Source organism: Podarcis liolepis, assembly GCF_965112155.1.
Source record: "Podarcis liolepis genome assembly, chromosome: 7".
In the NCBI taxonomy this organism is placed as follows: domain Eukaryota; kingdom Metazoa; phylum Chordata; class Lepidosauria; order Squamata; family Lacertidae; genus Podarcis; species Podarcis liolepis.
The window spans coordinates 3,067,074-3,087,096 of record NC_139561.1 but is presented as its reverse complement, the minus strand read 5'-3'; the positions used below and the strand labels follow the sequence as shown (position 1 = coordinate 3,087,096).

General features: G+C 46.6%; 2 protein-coding genes across 3 annotated transcripts in view; both read left to right on the top strand.

Moving 5' to 3' along the window:
* LOC310711927 (procollagen-lysine,2-oxoglutarate 5-dioxygenase 1-like) overlaps positions 1–20,023 on the top strand; it is a 174,431-nt gene that overhangs the window by 32,865 nt on the left and 121,543 nt on the right. The gene's annotated exons all lie outside the window — the stretch shown is intronic.
* LOC310711844 (uncharacterized protein) overlaps positions 1–20,023 on the top strand; it is a 38,849-nt gene that overhangs the window by 8,901 nt on the left and 9,925 nt on the right. The gene's annotated exons all lie outside the window — the stretch shown is intronic.

Genomic DNA, 20,023 nt, shown 5'->3' with positions numbered 1-20,023 from the left:
AGTAGCATTTAGTTTACATAGCAGATCCCTACCGAGGAGGTTGACTGGGCTGGAGGTTAATAGGAAGGTATGTTTTACGGATAGGGGTCCAACGGAAACGTTTGCAGGTCTAGAAAGAGGGCAATTCCGAGGAATTCCATCGAGTCCCATTACAGTTCTGGTCTCTTCTCCAGGGGTTAGGTGGCTGTTTGTGAGGGTGGAGTAGGTGGCCCCGGTATCCAAAAGACAGTTATAGGATTGGCCATCAATTTGCATGGTGCAGATGGGGTCGGAAGAGGAAAGTTGTAATATTGGGCAGAGGAAAGAAAAGGAGGCGGGATCTGCTTCTAATTGTCAATGTGGCTGATATTCTTCCATTACCATTTCATGAGTTGGGTCTGTAGTGCGGTTTCCCTGTTTGTAGGGGTTGATTGTGCCATGGGGTTGGCTGCGTGGGCGAGGTTGTGGTAGTGATGGGTCAACGCGGGGTTGTATTTGGTTTTGGAGTTGGCTGGGGCTGTGTGAAGGGGTAGGCTCTCTGTATCTGAGATGTGCCGTCTCCCTATAATCTGGGTTGTAGGGTCGGGCGTCCTTATACTCATTTCGCTTGGTTCCTACCCGGACGGAGCAATTTCTCCGGATGTGTCCTATTTCCCCACAGTTGTAACAGACGCGGTCATCTAATAGTTCAGATCCCCTTGAGTTAAACCTTTCTTTGGAGGTTGGTACCCCGGCTGCATAAGCTAGCACACGCGGGGAATCGGGTTTTTGGTCTTTCCTTTTCCGTTCGTCTCTCGAGTTGAAGACGGATTTTGCGATGGAAAGAATTTCGCTTATGGTTTTTCCATCGTAACCTAAATGGGAATTTAAAGCCTTCCGAATGTCGGCAGTGGCTTGGTCCTTAAAGAATCCTTTGACTATCACTTCGTGTTGCGGGCTTTCCGGATCTATCCCACCCCAGGTTTTAATGGCAGAAACTAGGCGGGAGTAGTAGTCGGATGGGTGTTCCTCAGGTCCTTGAAGGACAGCTTGGACCTTTGTCCAGTTTACAGTTCGCTGACCAGCAGCCTTGATTCCATCTAGGATGGCTTTCTTGAAAATCTTTAAGCCCCATAGCCCGTCCGTTGTATTATAATCCCAGTCCGGGTCGTTAAGGATCGACTGAGTAGTTAGAGGGGCCATAGATGCCGGTCGATTTGGTTGGTAGCCCTCTCGAGTCAGGGCTTCCCCTGCCTTGGCTAAGATTTCTCTTTTCTCCGCTTCATTAAAGAGAGCCCCCAGGAGCATGTGCACATCTGCCCACGTGGGGTTGTGGGTTGAGAAAATGGTGGCCACCTGGCGGTGGCATTTGTTGGTCCGACGGCATTTTGTCGGACCAATTCATTAAATCCGATGTAAGGAAGGGTTGGTGTGTGAAGACCATACGGGGTGGACCCCCTGCCCTTTCCGGAGGTATGGGTAACGCTCGCAAGGGGAAAGCACCCTCCACTTCTCCATTTGGCAGATTATCTTTGTTTCGTGTTCTACTGGCGACGGGACCCTCCCTTTCCCCGTTTAGAAGTTGCCCATTAAGTAGAGGTTCCACGTCTAGATTTGTCTGGTCTTCGGTTAAGTTGGGCATACTTGGAAGGGGCTTAGCCGGCTGGGTAACTATCGGCGGTGTATTCGATGCACTCGAAGAAGGGGCCGGGGTGACGTTCGCGGTGTCTTCCCTGGGTCCCGTACCCCCCCTTCCAGCCCCTGCCCCAGGTCCCGGTGAAGGGAGGACTCGTGGTTCTGGGTAGTAGAAAGGGACGAGGGTCCTATCCAGTTGTTCCTCTTGAGCCCTGATCTCATCATATGGAGGGGGTCTCGTAGGTTTTAAGACGGCCATCTGCCGGGCTATCCTAGCTTGTTGTTGTTGGAATAATTCACGGGCTTCGGCAAAGGCATTCAGATAGTAAAGTTGGCGGGGCTTCTCGTCGGCTAGATAAGACTTAAGTGCTTGCATCCTTGTGACGTTAAAAGAGCCGTGAGGTGGCCATCTCTGGGCCGGATCTAGATGGTGAGTAAAGGTGACCCACGCAATGTTGCAGAGGTCTCTCAATTTGGATTTTGAGAGTCCTTTCCTCCCTCTCAGCTCCTTCCAGTTTAAGAGAACAAATTGGAGAGGGGTATCGGAGTCCTCTTTCTGGCGGGAAGGCTTCGCGAAAGCCTTATCGCCTGGAGGAGCCCAGTCAGAATGTTTGGAAGCCTGGGTTCCCATTCTTCCTACGTTAAAGATAGAGGGGGTAGAGACACACACGAGGGGAAGAGAGAGGGGACGGGAGGAAGAAGAGAAAGGGGAAAATTTCCTTTCAGTATTTTTTGAATGTTCCTATCTTTAGAATACAATTTTTTGTTTCTAGTAAACCTCAAGAATAGAGCTTAAGAAAACGTCTGCCACGGGACGCCTTGGCCCGAGAAAGTTTCAGTTACGGGACACCTTGGCCCGTCTGCCACGGGACACCTTGGCCCGAGAAAGTTTTAGTTACGGGACACCTTGGCCCGAGAAAGTTTTAGTTACGGGACACCTTGGCCCGTCTGCCACGGGACACCTTGGCCCGAGAAAGTTTCAGTACATCTATTTTCTTTTCTCACTACCTCAGCGCTGTTCACAAGACTAATCCTAGTGTGGGGCCCCAATTCGTGAACCACCCCTTCTACCCTCCACGACAGCCTCCTGCCTATCCTTTGAGACTAGGTTCGGAATTCCCTACTGAACGCTTGCGCAGTGCAATGCCAGATCGGGGTCCGAGAAGAACCAAAGTTTGAAAGGAAGCAAACGACCTTGCGTTCTCACGTACCCGGGTCATCCCTAACAAAGGTCGCCAGGCAGGAGGGGCGGCTTCGTTTGCATGGTTAGGGTAGGGAAGAGTAAGAGAATATTTGAAAGGCGCCTCCGGACGACTCCGAGGGAGGGACGTCAGGGAAAATAGTAAAAGAGCCACGCTTTCCCGGACTCAGTTCCAAGACGGAAAACGGGGGAGAAAAGGGGAGAGGAAGAGATTAAGGCGTTCCTGGACGACTCCGAGAGGTAACACCAGAAAACCAGTAAAAGTACCACGATTTCCTTGGCCACTTTCCGAAGGGGAAATCGGGGGAGAGAAGGGAAAGTTTAGGGTAACGTCAGAAATGAAAGAAGAAAGTCTGGCTGTCGTGGAGATATTCCCTTTCCAACCCCCCCTCCCTCTGTATTTACTTCAAACCATACTCACGTTCGTTGATGTCCCTCGCAGATCCCGGGATCTTCCTTAGCCGGCTTTACCTCGCCTTTGCTCTCTCTGGTTGGGCTTCTGGTGACGGTTGATTACCGCCCGCAAAGGGAAGGCAGGGAGAGGAAGAAAAGGATCCCCGGGCTAAGGTTGCCCGGTGGCGCCCGATCCCCTCTATCTCCCCTCTCACCTTTACAGGAGAACCAAGTGTCCCTGAGTCGCGGTCGCCAACTGTTAACGGAAATTCAAGGGTCCTCTTGGGCAAATGAAGACACCGACCAGAGCAAGTCAGAGCAAATCAGCAGCCAGTAGGCTCGGTCTTTATTTAGAAAAAGACTGTCGCGACAGGACTCCCACCGCCCACAAGGTGAAGCAAAATGGAAGCCCCGAACAAAGGGAGACCCTAACTTTTATTAGTTGCTAATCCCCTAAGCTACACCCTCAGAATTACATCACATTTACATCACGATTATATTAAAAATAGGAGGAGTTGGGGAGGGGCCGCACAGGTAACCCGAGTGTCCTGACACCTGGCCGGAGCCCCCTTCCCCCTCCCCGCATGAGTCATATACAGAAACAAAGGAAGAGGGCGAAGTTTCCTGCCCCCTGAGGAGAGTCCGATCACAGTCTTTTGTGTGTGTCTGCGCGGAATACACCAAGATATGCAGTTCATTGTGTCTTTGATAGTCTCCTGTCTGAGCCCATCACTGACGGCTATCAAGGTGGTCACGTCTAGTAGGAAGGAACACAGAGTACGTGACTGCTCGGTTAAGGGATTATGGCCGCTTGATTTCGGACCACCCCCCTTTGATAGTCTTTGTAATATCCAGCAGAATAAAAGTGGTCCGGTGAAAATCCGAAGTACGGCTGATTTTTAGTGAATTTATGAAGAATATTGTCTTTGAAGTTCAAAGCACTTTCGCCTTCAGGAAGCGGCTTGCTACATTTTGATTAGATCAGTCACGGTCAATTGAACTCGGAAACTTTGTATTGAGAGCTGTCAAGGGAAAGGGGGAAAGCGGCAGTAGCCTGCAGTACCTGCGTGGCCGCCGCAAGGGGCGCTGTTCGGTAATGTTGATTGGCTGAGGCGGGCGCCGATTGACAGCGGAATTTCGGTCGGCCGGTCTACTCACAATAAAAATAGGGCTGTGCGGAGCGCTATGGCGAGAAGCTGTCAAACTAGCGCTTCCTTATTTACGGAAGGCTTTAAGGGATGGCCCTCTAAAGGGGACATCTCCAGGGTCGGGGGGGGGGAGATGTGTGCGTGTGTGAGTGTGGTGCTTGTGTAACACGTGTCTGTGAGTTGGGGGGGGGGGTTTCCGGCGACAAAGACCAACTAAGTTAGTTCTTGGTATGAGCTTTCGTGTGCATGCACACTTCTTCAGATACACTGAAACAGAAGTTGCCAGATCCTTCTATATAGTGAGAAGGTGGGGAGGGGTGTTACTCAGTAGTTATCTACTACAGTAGTTATCTACTACTGGAACCAGGTAATTAAAAGACTGATAACAACACTAGGTGGGTGTGAATAGCTGGAGCCCCAGGTGTCAAGACCCCAAATCAAACTAGAGAACTTCCTTCCTAAGATAACCATTTACACATTTGGAGACTGTGGTCTGCAGGGTTAAAGCAACAGACCTGTTTCCCATGACTCTTGTGGCTTTTTGATTACCCACAATACTCTGCTACTTTCTTGACCAAAGTTTGAAATCCTTAGCTTCACTACACCCTCCCCTCTAAGATGAAATTACAGGGTTAAGTCCCTAAATTTCATCAAAACAATGTACAAACTGATGTAAACATTTCCAGCTTGAGTGGTTAAGCAGCCTTTTAAAGAAAAAATCACTAGCAGCACACTCAAACTGATCTTCCCAGAACTAGGGGGGTTGCACAAATAACTCATCCTGGGTCAGTACCGCAGGCACAGTAAAAAAGCTGTGAAATAACAAAAAACTTCCTAGCCTATGTTCTGGACAGGATAGACAAGGATAACACATCAAAAGTACCTTTAGCCTGTTTGTACCCTTCTATGAAGTCTAAGTGCACAAAGGCTACCTGTGTTCGACTTCCAAAAGGAGTTAACAAAGAAAATTCAAGTTCCACATACATTTTCACAGTATTAGCATGATGTTCTCTAAAAGAATTAGGCACCTTTTGGTATTTCTCTTGATGAAGCACAGGACTTAGCTTGGCCTCGGATGTACTAAGGCCAGGCCAGTAAACGACTCGCTTAGGGGGGGAGACTGGTAAGATTTAAAGTTACAGCCCAGTCTCCTTTCTCAAAACTTTGAGTCACTATTTCCAGATCAGAAAGACCTTTTTGTTCAGCAGTGGGATGGTCTTTCTCTCAGGGCTACAATTCTTTGCTCAGGTGCACCACAGGTTGCCAACTTCTCTCATTGTCCCTTTGGAACAAAGCTTCTCCTAATCCTATTTTACTGGCATTGGTTTGCATTTCAAAAGGACGCTGCTGGTCAGCCACAAACTTACAAGGGCTTGTGTTAACAACTCAGCGGCTGGCTTGAATTGGTGTAAGAGCCATTCCAGTACACACTGGATTTCTGCTCACAGGGATTTGATGTTTCCCAAGCCCAATCTAAAGCCGAAATCACTCACTTCTCCTTTAACGGGAGGGCCAGGGCCGGACCTCCTGCCAGAAGCTGAGGCTGGAGACACCTAGCTTGGTCGTCCTAGGGGATTTTAACATCCATGCCGTCACGACCTTACAAGGGGCCGCTCGGGACTTCGTGGAAAGCATGGCCTCCATGGGGCTGTCCCTGAATAAGTCTGGCCCAACCCATAGCCGTGGACATGCCTTGGACCTGGTGTTTACCTCTATGGATGTTGGTGATCTGACACTAAGTAAAAGCGAAAAGAAAGAAGTGCCATGGTCAGATCACTTCCTGGTGCAACTGGACTTCTCTGCGACCCATCCCCTCTGCAGGGAGGTGGGACCAATTCGGATGGTCCGCCCCCGCCACTTAATGGATCCAAATGGTTTCCAGAGAGTGGTAGGGGATGCTTTATCCCATGTTGATGGCCTTTCAGCCGATTCCCTGGTGGCCCGCTGGAATGTGGAGTTAACCAGGGCTATTGACTGTTTGGCTCCGAAGCGCCCTCTCCGATTGCATGGAGCCCGCACAGCCCCGTGGTTTTCCACGGATCTGAGGGCAATGAAACAATCGTTGAGACGGCTAGAGCGCCGGTGGCGGATAACTCATTCCGAATCTGACCGGACACAGGTTAGAGCTCAACGTCGAGCCTACCAAGTGGCGATAGCGACGGCGAAGAAGAATTTCTTCACCGCCTCTATTGCATCTGCAGAAAACAGCAGCAGGAGACTTTTTCAGGTAGTTCACAATTTAGCGGAACCACCTGCAACATCGGGGCCCAGTACGGGCCACATGTTCTCCTGCAATGATTTTGCAAAGTTTTTTGCAGATAAAATCGCTCAGATTCGGGAAGAAGTAGACTCCACCGTGGGAGCAGGGCCGGGGCGGGAGAGTGCTAGAGTTCTGTCTAGTCAAGTTGCGTGGGATCAATTCCAATCTGTTACCTCCGAGGATGTGGACAGGCTGCTTGGACGAGTGAAACCAACCACCTGTCTCCTGGATCCTTGCCCATCCTGGCTTATAAAAGCTAGCCAGGAAGGACTGGGCGATGGGCTTCGTGGGGTGGTGAATGCTTCCCTCCGTGAGGGAGCCTTCCCAGACCCGCTGAAAGAGGCGGTTATTAAACCGCTTCTTAAAAAAACATCTTTAGATGCCGCCACGATGGCCAATTATCGCCCAGTCTCAAATCTTCCATTCCTGGGCAAGGTGATTGAGCGAGCGGTTGCCGAACAACTCCAGGCACGCCTGGAAGAAGCGGACCATTTGGATCCCTTCCAGTCGGGATTCAGGCATCATCATGGGACTGAAACTGCCTTGGTCGCACTGGTTGATGATCTCCAGCGGGCTAGGGACAAAGGTGAGAGCTGTTTCCTAGTTCTACTGGATCTCTCAGCGGCGTTTGATACCATCGACCATAGCATCCTTCTGGACCGTCTTGAGGGGCTGGGAACTGGGGGCACTGTCATACAGTGGTTCCGCTCCTTCCTCCTGGGCCGTGTTCAGAAAGTGGTGGGGGGGAATGAGTGTTCAGACCCCTGGGCTCTCACTTGTGGGGTGCCTCAGGGTTCTGTCCTCTCCCCCATGCTTTTCAACATTTACATGCAGCCGCTGGGAGAGATCATCAGGAGGTTTGGGCTGGGTGTTCATCAGTATGCCGATGATACCCAGCTCTACCTCTCTTTTAAATCAGAACCAGTGAAGGCGGTGAAGGTCCTGCGTGAGTGTCTGGAGGCAGTTGGAGGATGGATGGCGGCTAACAGATTGAGGTTGAATCCTGACAAGACAGAAGTACTGTTTTTGGGGGACAGGAGGCGGGCAGGTGTGGAGGATTCCCTGGTCTTGAATGGGGTAACTGTGCCCCTGAAGGATCAGGTGCGCAGCCTGGGAGTCATTTTGGACTCACAGCTGTCCATGGAGGTGCAGGTCAAATCTGTGTCCAGGGCAGCTGTTTACCAGCTCCATCTGGTATGTAGGCTGAGACCCTATCTGCCTGCGGACTGTCTCGCCAGAGTGGTGCATGCTCTGGTTATCTCCCGCTTGGACTACTGCAATGCACTCTACGTGGGGCTACCTTTGAAGGTGACTCGGAAACTACAACTAATCCAGAATGCGGCAGCTAGACTAGTGACTGGGGGCGGCCGCCGAGACCATATAACACCGGTCTTCAAAGTGTTGGTGCTGACCTTTAAAGCCCTAAACGGCCTCGGTCCAGTATACCTGAAGGAGCGTCTCCACCCCCATCGTTCTGCCCAGACGCTGAGGTCTAGCGCCGAGGGCCTTCTGGCGGTTCCCTCATTGCGAGAAGCAAAGCTACAGGGAACCAGGCAGAGGGCCTTCTCGGTAGTGGCGCCCGCCCTGTGGAACGCCCTTCCAGCAGATGTCAAAGCGATAAACAACTACCTGACATTCAGAAGACATCTTAAGGCAGCCCTGTTCAGGGAAGTTTTTAACGTGTGATTTTACTGTATTTTTGGTTTTATGGAAGCCGCCCAGAGTGGCTGGGGAGGCCCAGCAAGATGGGCGGGGTATAAATAATAAATTATTATTATTATTATTAATTATTATTATTATTATTATTATTATTATTATTATTATTATTATATTTAAATACCTTTTTCAATTCATTATGTATCGTCTCCCAGAAAGCCTTAATCCTTGGGCACGTCCACCAAAGGTGAAAGGATGTACCTTCAGTTTCCTTACATTTCCAACATTTATTATCGGGCAAATGATAGATTTTTGCAAGCTTGACTGGTGTCATGTACCACCTGTATATCATTTTCATAATATTCTCTCTTAAGGCATTGCATGCCGTAAACTTCATACCTGTGGTCCATAACTGTTCCCAGTCAGCCATCATTATGTTATGTCCAACATCTGACTGACCGAACCCAAAGGGTGCTCATCAATGGTTCCTCTTCAACCTGGAGAAGAGTGACTAGTGGGGTGCCACAGGGTTCTGTCTTGGGCCCGGTCTTATTCAACATCTTTATCAACGACTTGGATGATGGACTCAAGGGCATCCTGATCAAATTTGCAGATGACACCAAACTGGGAGGGGTGGCTAACACCCCAGAGGACAGGATCACACTTCAAAACGACCTTGACAGATTAGAGAACTGGGCAAAAGCAAACAAGATGAATTTTAACAGGGAGAAATGTAAAGTATTGCACTTGGGCAAAAAAAAAATGAGAGGCACAAATACAAGATGGGTGACACCTGGCTTGAGAGCAGTACATGTGAAAAGGATCTAGGAGTCTTGGTTGACCACAAACTTGACATGAGCCAACAGTGTGACGCGGCAGCTAAAAAAGCCAATGCAATTCTGGGCTGCATCAATAGGAGCATAGCATCTAGATCAAGGGAAGTAATAGTGCCACTGTATTCTGCTCTGGTCAGACCTCACCTGGAGTACTGTGTCCAGTTCTGGGCACCACAATTCAAGAAGGACACTGACAAACTGGAACGTGTCCAGAGGAGGGCAACCAAAATGGTCAAAGGCCTGGAAACGATGCCTTATGAGGAACGGCTAAGGGAGCTGGGCATGTTTAGCCTGGAGAAGAGGAGGTTAAGGGGTGATATGATAGCCATGTTCAAATATATAAAAGGATGTCACATAGAGGAGGGAGAAATGTTTTTTTCTGCTGCTCCAGAGAAGCGGACACGGAGCAATGGATCCAAACTACAAGAAAGAAGATTCCACCTAAACATTAGGAAGAACTTCCTGACAGTAAGAGCTGTTTGACAGTGGAATTTGCTGCCAAGGAGTGTGGTGGAGTCTCCTACTTTGGAGGTCTTTAAGCAGAGGCTTGACAACCATATGTCAGGAGTGCTCTGATGGTGTTTCCTGCTTGGCAGGGGGTTGGACTCGATGGCCCTTGTGGTCTCTTCCAACTCTATGATTCTATGATTCTATGATCTTGTGCTCATTTAATCATAGCAGATTTAACCGTTTCATCCTGTGTATTCCATTTCAACAGCAAGTTATAAATTTTTGACAAAATCTTAGTTTTGGGTTCTAACAGTTCTGTTTCTAATTTTGATTTTTCCACCTGGAAGCCAATTTTCTTGTCCAAATTGTATGCCTCCATTATCTGATAATAATGAAGCCAGTCTCACTTTGTTTTTTAGTTTCTCAAAACTCTGCAATTTCAGTCTATCTCCATCTTGTTCCAAAATTCCCCAATATTTTGGCCATTTGACCTCCATATTGAGCTTTTTCCGAGCTTTCGCTTCCATCGGTGACAGCCACCTTGGGGTTTTATTTTCCAATAAGTCCTTGTATCTTATCCAAACATTAAACAATGCTTTCCTGACAATATGGTTTTTAAATGCTTTATGTGCTTTGACCTTATCATACCACAGATATGCATGCCATCCAAATACATTGTTAAAACCTTCTAAATCCAAAATGTCAGTGTTTTCAAGAAGCAGCCATTCTTTCAACCAGCAAAAGGCTGCTGATTCATAGTAAAGTTTAAAGTCTGGCAGGGCAAATCCACCTCTTTCCTTTGCATCTGTTAATATTTTAAATTTTATTCTAGGCTTCTTGCCCTGCCAGACAAATCTAGAAATATCTCTCTGCCACCTCTTGAAACAGTCCATTTTGTCCACAATTTGCAATGTTTGAAACAAAAACAACATTCTAGGCAATACATTCATTTTTACCGCAGCAATACGACCCAGCAGTGAAAGCTTCAAATTTGACCAAATTTCTAAATCTTTTTTCACTTCAGCCCAGCATTTCTCATAGTTGTCTTTAAACAAATTCCCATTTTTGCTGTCATGTTAATCCCCAGGTATTTAACTTTCTTAACCACTGTGAAACCTGTCTCATTCTGAAACCTCTCTCTCTCCATTGGTGTTAAATTTTTCTCTACAACCTTGGTTTTTAACTTATTCAATTTAAATCCTGCAACTTGACCAAATTCTTGAATCAGTTCTAAAACCCTTTTGGTACTAGATTCAATAATAAAATTTATTTATACCCCACCCTCCCCAGCCAAGACCAGGCTCAGGGTGGCTAACAACCAATAATAATTTTAAAAAAGTTGATTAAAATACAATTTAAAAGATTAAGATACAACATTAAAACATTAGGATGCAGCCTCTTCACAGGAGGGAAAAGGAAATAGAAAGAGGGGGAGGGAATCAAACTGAGCCTTCTAAGCCAAAGGCCAGGCGGAACAACTCTGTCTTACAGGCCCTGCAGAAAGAAATCAGATCCTGCAGGGCCCTGGTCTCATGAGGCAGAGCGTTCCACCAGGCCGGAGCCAGTGTTGAGAAGGCCCTGGCTCTGGTTGAGGCTAATCTAACTTCCTTAGGCCCCGGGACCTCTAGGGTGTTGCTATATATGGACCTTAAGGTCCTCTGTGGGGCATACCAGGAGAGGCGGTCCCGTAGGTACGAGGGTCCTAGGCTGTGAAGGGCTTTAAAGGTCAAAAGTAGCACCTTAAATCTGACCCTGTACTCCACCGGGAGCCAGTGCAGCTGGAAAAGCACTGGGTGAATATGCTCCCATGGCAGAGACCCCGTGAGGAGCCTCGCTGCAGCATTCTGCACCCGCTGGAGTTTCTGGGACAGCTTCAAGGGCAGCCCCACGTAGAGCGAATTACAGTAGTCAAGCCTGGAGGTGACCGTCGCATGGATCACTGTGGCCAGGTTGGGGCAGGAAAGGTAAGGGACCAACTGCTTGATGAGGCAAAGGTGGAAAAATGTCGCCTTGGCTGTTGTAACCTGCGCCTCCGTGGAAAGGGAGGTGTCAAGGATTACACCCAAACTCTTAACCGAAGGCTTAAATGAATAGAAGGGTGAATAAGGTCTCTAAGGAAATGGAGGCCAGAGATTTTCAGTTTGTTTCCCAACCTACCTCGTCTGTGCTTTCCTGATGAACACAAAAACATGAATGGGTCTGATCCATTCTTCACATTCTGACGTTCCTGTTTCTCTTTTCTCATGGTCAGGTAACTGATTTTGATGAAGAACAAATATCGGAAGTCCGCCTGGAAGATGGGGAGGATCGTCCTCCAAGGTAATCCTGTGCTAATCCCCTCCCCCATAATCAATTGCTTTAAAAAAACCACCCGGTCCATTTCTATGGTGGTGGTGGTTGGGGTCTTTGAAGGATGGGAGGCAATAAACCCTTTTAATAAAAGTGCTACTCCTGTCTCCCCTCAGCATACCAACCACAGCTTCTCCGGCTGATCTTCCTCCTGAAAGCGTCAACGAGGACCGCAAGTTCTTCTTGGTAAACCTTAAATCCCAAATTGTTCCCCACCAGGACAGGACTTTTGCACACTTCAGGATCATGTACTATAGTTAGGTGGTTTCCATAGTACCCCTTATACGATACTGGAACAATGGCAGTAGGTTGAAAAATCTCATTCACACCATAGGGGCTAATCTTTAAGGGTTTAGCCTGCATCTGTATGGGCAAAACCAAATCTCTGGGCACACTGGTAATGTCAGACCCAGTGTCTTGGAAAGAGTTCACAGCAATTCCGTTGATCACAATGGGGGCTGTAAACTTTGAATTAGCCCACTTCACATGAGGCACACTTGGACCAGCACCAGTACTCACAGGTCCCACAATAACTGCACTTGAAGTGGCTACAGCTGGTTTGAAAGCTATAGCGTCAGGAGCTGCCCCACCCTTCCCCTCCGGGACCGGGCTTTCCCTAGTTCCTGATTTTTGCTGTTCCGCTTCCCAATCTTCCTCCGGTTGCTGGATCATGCGCACCGCAGGAGTCGAAGTCAAAACTGGAGGCTTCTTTTCACTTAATCGGGGGGGGGGGGGGACTGCTTTTATATGCCCCGGTTTCTTACAATAAAAGCACAGTGTTCCCCACCTGCTGTAGAGGAGTCTTTTGCAGGAGTAGGGGGACCCCTGCTTTGATCTTTAACGGGAAGGCCGGACCTCCCGCCAGAAGCTGAGGCTGTCGGTCTGTACCCACCAGCCGGTCCCCTGTTTACCAGATGAGAATGATTTAGTCTGAAAGATTCTGCGAATTCTGTGGCCTCCTCTAAAGATCGTGGACTTTGGTCAGCAACCAAACTCGTAATTTCTGGAGACAGGTGGCGCATAAGTTGCTCTATTAGCACCAGCTGCTTACCGTATTTTTTGCCCCATAGGACACACCTAGTTTTTTTGGGGGGGGAATAAAGGGGAAAAAAATTATTTCCCCCCCCAGGTGCGCTGCGCTAACCCCCAGCTTGGGGCGTGCGGAGCTCAGCGCGCCCCAAGCCTCTGGGTGCCGGCAAGGTCTCCGCTAGCTGTGGGAGACTCCTGGAGGTAAGTCTAGGTTGCCATGGCCAGGGGACCTAACCCTGGGACCTACTTGTATGAACTTTATTATGGTCACAGACCAGGATAAAAAAAAGAAAGAGCATATAAATAAAGTAGCAGTGAGGATTTATTTTTTTTAACCGATAATTGTTAGAGCAAATGAGGACAAAGAAACAGGCATAGGATAAAACTGTTGAATGGTCACTTTAAAATGTGAAGGTTCATTGTTGCTTCCCAAGTTGTGTATGTCTTTAAGGGCCAGGGCAAGTAACGAGACCCAGTCTTACAGCTGTGAAACATAGCAGGTGCTGCTGAGTTGTGTTAATCAAGCTGTGTCAGCAATTGGGTATAGTATATAAGGAGCAGCACCTAGCTCTCCCATTACCCGGGGGGGGGGGGGGTGGGTTGGTGGTTGGGTCTGGTTGTTGTTGATGTGTTTAGCGTATAAGGAGTTTTTGCTTTTGTTATTAAAACCTTGTTTGAGTTATTTTTGAGTCCCTTTTTAATGCATGGTCTCCCCAGCAAGCTCTCTGCAGCGCTACTAAACTGCAAATAGCCAACAAAAACATCTGAATAAAATACAAGATTAAACACGGATAATGGATGGATAAAAACTGATAATTAAAACAGATAAGAACTAAAAAACAAACAAAGGCACGCAGTTAAAACAACTGTAAGAGCATAAGAACTAAAAGACTCGCCGTTAAAACTATAAGAGGCTGCAGAGTAGAAGCTTCTGAAATAGAGGACACTCACAACATTAGAAACCGCTGTGCAAATATGGTTAAAACAGACAATTAAAACAATGCAAAACAATAAATTTAGAAAGAATGTTGTAGTAAAGGGGCTCTGGCCACTCACCCCTCCCTCACCTGCCCTTACCCTCCAGCTGGGTCCGGTTTCTGCAACGGAGGCCGGCAGTCATTGACTTTTTGACAAAACAAAACGCCACAGAAATGGTAATGCTGCCACCACTCTGTCTCAGGGCAGCCGGAGGCACAGTCCAAGGGAGAAGACTCTGCTCCTTTGTTACCGGTTGCCCCACTCTGCAAGCTGCTTCCACAAGCTTGCAGGCAGAAATTCATCAGGTATAGCGTAACCAAGTAGTCAGGCGTTGGACTTAGATTTTCCCTCAGATTTGCACATAAGACAATGATTCTTTTTTTAAAATTTATTTTAAAAAACACAGTTAACATGCTTAAAAAGCAGGCACATCTTTTGTATCTTTCAGGCAGATAAAATAAAGACATTGTTTAATATAGCTAACTAAGATACTCACTTCTAAGAACTTCTATCTGAAGAAGTGTGCATGCACACGAAAGCTCATACCAAGAACTAAGTTAGTTGGTCTTTAAGGTGCTACTGGAAGGATTTTTTTAAATTTTTTTTAAGAACAAAGACAGAGATAGGATAGTTTCAAAGTCCTTCAGTAGATCCGCATTACAAAGTCAGCAGGAATCTCCATTACAAAGAGACACAGGACGGCTGTTGGCAAATCGCAGGTTGCAGAGCGCAGTTCTTAGGCTCTTTATTCACAAATCTCACGTGGAACCAGAACCCAGACCCAATCACAATTCTTGATTACATTCAAATTCACCAATGACCAGCTTATGGGCTAATAATTTTGGCTTGTGACAGCTGAGCTCATTAAGTTCCCAGAACCTGGATCAAAGGGCTCACCCCTTTCCTCGGATGTTTCACAGGTGCACATTCCCAGGTAATTAAAATAAAAAAATTCCTTCCAGTAGCACCTTAAAGACCAACTAAGTTAGTTCTTGGTATGAGCTTTCGTGTGCATGCACACTTCTTCAGATACACTGAAACAGAAGTTGCCAGATCCTTCTATATAGTGAGAAGGTGGGGAGGGGTGTTACTCAGTAGTTATCTACTACAGTAGTTATCTACTACTGGAACCAGGTAATTAAAAGACTGATAACAACACTAGGTGGGTGTGAATAGCTGGAGCCCCAGGTGTCAAGACCCCAAATCAAACTAGAGAACTTCCTTCCTAAGATAACCATTTACACATTTGGAGACTGTGGTCTGCAGGGTTAAAGCAACAGACCTGTTTCCCATGACTCTTGTGGCTTTTTGATTACCCACAATACTCTGCTACTTTCTTGACCAAAGTTTGAAATCCTTAGCTTCACTACACCCTCCCCTCTAAGATGAAATTACAGGGTTAAGTCCCTAAATTTCATCAAAACAATGTACAAACTGATGTAAACATTTCCAGCTTGAGTGGTTAAGCAGCCTTTTAAAGAAAAAATCACTAGCAGCACACTCAAACTGATCTTCCCAGAACTAGGGGGGTTGCACAAATAACTCATCCTGGGTCAGTACCGCAGGCACAGTAAAAAAGCTGTGAAATAACAAAAAACTTCCTAGCCTATGTTCTGGACAGGATAGACAAGGATAACACATCAAAAGTACCTTTAGCCTGTTTGTACCCTTCTATGAAGTCTAAGTGCACCAAGGCTACCTGTGTTCGACTTCCAAAAGGAGTTAACAAAGAAAATTCAAGTTCCACATACATTTTCACAGTATTAGCATGATGTTCTCTAAAAGAATTAGGCACCTTTTGGTATTTCTCTTGATGAAGCACAGGACTTAGCTTGGCCTCGGATGTACTAAGGCCAGGCCAGTAAACGACTCGCTTAGGGGGGGAGACTGGTAAGATTTAAAGTTACAGCCCAGTCTCCTTTCTCAAAACTTTGAGTCACTATTTCCAGATCAGAAAGACCTTTTTGTTCAGCAGTGGGACGGTCTTTCTCTTGGGGCTACAATTCTTTGCTCAGGTGCACCACAGGTTGCCAACTTCTCTCATTGTCCCTTTGGAACAAAGCTTCTCCTAATCCTATTTTACTGGCATTGGTTTGCATTTCAAAAGGACGCTGCTGGTCAGCCACAAACTTACAAGGGCTTGTGTTAACAACTCAGCAGCTGGCTTGAATTAGTGTAAGAGCCATTCCAGTACACACTGGATTTCTGCTCCCAGGGATTTGATGTTTCCCAAGCCCAATCTAAAGCCGAAATCACTCACTTCTCCTTTAACGGGAGGGCCGGACCTCCTGCCAGAAGCTGAGGCTGTCGGTCTGTACCTACCAGCCGGTCCCCTGTTTACCAGATGAGAATGATTTAGTCTGAAAGATTCTGCGAATTCTGTGGCCTCCTCTAAAGATCGTGGACTTTAGATCGTCAGCAACCAAACTCGCAATTTCTGGAGACAGGTGGCGCATAAGTTGCTCTATTAGCCCCATAGGACGCACCGGAGCTGGGTCTCCCACGTCTAGCGGATAGGCGGGGCCTGAAGCCTCATAAGGACTGTGTGCTGCTTGCTGCCTGCTGCCCAGGAGGACTCCCCTGAGTGAGTGCTTGAGGGCCCTGCTCTTGCCACTTACCATCTGGCCTGGGGCGGGGCCTGAAGCCTCATAAGGACTGCGTGCTGCTTGCTGCCTGCTGCCCAGGAGGACTCCCCTGAGTGAGTGCTTGAGGGACCTGCTCTTGCCACTTACCATCTGGCCTGGGGCGGGGCCTGAAGCCTCATAAGGACTGCTGGGTCTCCCACGGCTAGCAGATAGCCTCCTGAAGCCTGCATTCGCCCCATAGGACGCACACACATTTCCCCTTCATTTTTGGAGGGGGAAAAGTGCATCTTATAGGGCGAAAAATACGGTAAGAAGTTCTCGATGGTCGTCTCCCACAGACACTTCTTGCAGCTGTTGCGGCAGATCTTGATACTCATAAGCCATCCGGCTGACTCTCGGCCCCATAAGAATGGACTGGCCCATTTTTGGAAACTTATCACGGCACCGGTATCCACCTTGGCCTGGGTTTTGCACCCACTCAACCGCATCGCCCTCTGAAAACTCCATCTCTTTAGGCTCTGCATAAACAAGATAGTTCCCTCTAGGAGGTGTGGAGGCCATCCCAGCTTCCACTTCCTCACGAGGTGACAAGGGGTGGTTAACTGTCGTGCCCCTCTCTCTCTCCAAGTTGCAGGACTCTTGCCCACCCTTCTGAACAGTTCTTATTTCGCTGGCGTCCACCAGCTCTCTCTCCGACTCGGGATCTCCCGAAAACCAGGAGGCGGATTCCGCTCTGGGACTTGGAGATTGGGGGAGGGGTTGTCTTCTCCACCTGGACCCCATTCGTCCACAGTTCGCAAAGTGTATTCCTGTAAAGCCCCAGCTTCCATAATTCCTGACTATCTCTATCCCAAAAAAATAAAACACCTGTAGTACCCAATGATTCGTGCCAATTTAAAATCAAAGTGCCTTTCTGCAGGGAAGTTCCATCCCACCGCTGCCACCATGTAGTAAAGGGGCTCCTTTACTACTAATAATAATTTTTTAAAAAAATGATATTTATTATAATTTCAGAGAAAAAAAGAATTACACAAAAACAAAAAATAAAAATACAAGGAAAATACAAAATACAGGAAAAAAGGAATAAAAGACACTTAAAAAGAAGAAAAGGAAAATGAATAAATCTTTCTATAGCTTACATTCATATCCTTGTTTCCCTGACCTCCTCATACCTCCCTTTTTGTATTCCAGTTCAATTATTTAAGTCAGCAATTTCTTTCCCTCTTTGTTTTCTCATGATCCTTTAACTTAATATACTATAACTTTAAATTTTCATCTGTTATCAATCCTTTTTTACATACACCTTTATAGCATTACTGCTTAAACCACCTAGCTTCATTCCAACATCATTCTAACATTCATTAATTTTGCAATATTTCTGTAAGTAGTCTTTAAATTTCTTCCAATCTTCTTCCACCGACTCTTCTCCCTGGTCTCGGATTCTGCCAGTCATTTCCGCCAGTTCCATGTAGTCCATCACCTTCATCTGCCATTCTTCCAGAGTGGGTAGGTCTTGTGTCTTCCAATACTTTGCTTTAAGTATTCTTGCTGCTGTTGTGGCATACATAAAGAAAGTTCTATCCTTCTTTAGCACCAATTGGCCGACTATGCCCAGGAGAAAGGCCTCTGGTTTCTTCAAGAAGGTATATTTAAATACCTTTTTCAATTCATTATAGATCATCTCCCAGAAAGCCTTAATCCTTGGGCACGTCCACCAAAGGTGAAAGGATGTACCTTCAGTTTCCTTACATTTCCAACATTTATTATCGGGCAAATGATAGATTTTTGCAAGCTTGACTGGTGTCATGTACCACCTGTATATCATTTTCATAATATTCTCTCTTAAGGCATTGCATGCCGTAAACTTCATACCTGTGGTCCATAACTGTTCCCAGTCAGCCATCATTATGTTATGTCCAACATCTTGTGCCCATTTAATCATAGCAGATTTCACCGTTTCATCCTGTGTATTCCATTTCAACAGCAAGTTATACATTTTTGACAAAATCTTAGTTTTGGGTTCTAACAGTTCTGTTTCTAATTTTGATTTTTCCACCTGGAAGCCAATTTTCTTGTCCAAATTGTATGCCTCCATTATCTGATAATAATGAAGCCAGTCTCGCACTTTGTTTTTTAGTTTCTCAATACTCTGCAATTTCAGTCTATCTTCATCTTGTTCCAAAATTCCCCAATATTTCGGCCATTAGACCTCCATATTGAGCTTTTTCCGAGCTTTCGCTTCCATCGGTGACAGCCACCTTGGGGTTTTATTTTCCAATAAGTCCTTGTATCTTATCCAAACATTAAACAATGCTTTCCTGACAATATGGTTTTTAAATGCTTTATGTGCTTTGACCTTATCATACCACAGATATGCATGCCATCCAAATACATTGTTAAAACCTTCTAAATCCAAAATGTCAGTGTTTTCATAGTAAAGTTTAAAGTCTGGCAGGGCAAATCCACCTCTTTCCTTCGCATCTGTTAATATTTTAAATTTTATTCTAGGCTTCTTGCCCTGCCAGACAAATCTAGAAATATCTCTCTGCCACCTCTTGAAACAGTCCATTTTGTCCACAATTTGCAATGTTTGAAACAAAAACAACATTCTAGGCAATACATTCATTTTTACCGCAGCAATACGACCCAGCAGTGAAAGCTTCAAATTTGACCAAATTTCTAAATCTTTTTTCACTTCAGCCCAGCATTTCTCATAGTTGTCTTTAAACAAATTCCCATTTTTTGCTGTCATGTTAATCCCCAGGTATTTAACTTTCTTAACCACTGTGAAACCTGTCTCATTCTGAAACCTCTCTCTCTCCATTGGTGTTAAATTTTTCTCTACAACCTTGGTTTTTAACTTATTCAATTTAAATCCTGCAACTTGACCAAATTCTTGAATCAGTTCTAAAACCCTTTTGGTACTAGATTCAATAATAAAATTTATTTATACCCCACCCTCCCCAGCCAAGACCAGGCTCAGGGTGGCTAACAACCAATAATAATTTTAAAAAAGTTGATTAAAATACAATTTAAAAGATTAAGATACAACATTAAAACATTAGGATGCAGCCTCTTCATAGGAGGGAAAAGGAAATAGAAAGAGGGGGAGGGAATCAAACTGAGCCTTCTAAGCCAAAGGCCAGGCGGAACAACTCTGTCTTACAGGCCCTGCGGAAAGAAATCAGATCCTGCAGGGCCCTGGTCTCATGAGGCAGAGCGTTCCACCAGGCCGGAGCCAGTGTTGAAAAGGCCCTGGCTCTGGTTGAGGCTAATCTAACTTCCTTAGGCCCCGGGACCTCTAGGGTGTTGCTATATATGGACCTTAAGGTCCTCTGTGGGGCATACCAGGAGAGGCGGTCCCGTAGGTACGAGGGTCCTAGGCTGTGAAGGGCTTTAAAGGTCAAAAGCAGCACCTTCAACCTGACCCTGTACTCCACCGGGAGCCAGTGCAGCTGGAAAAGCACTGGGTGAATATGCTCCCATGGCAGAGACCCCGTGAGGAGCCTCGCTGCAGCATTCTGCACCTGCTGGAGTTTCTGGGA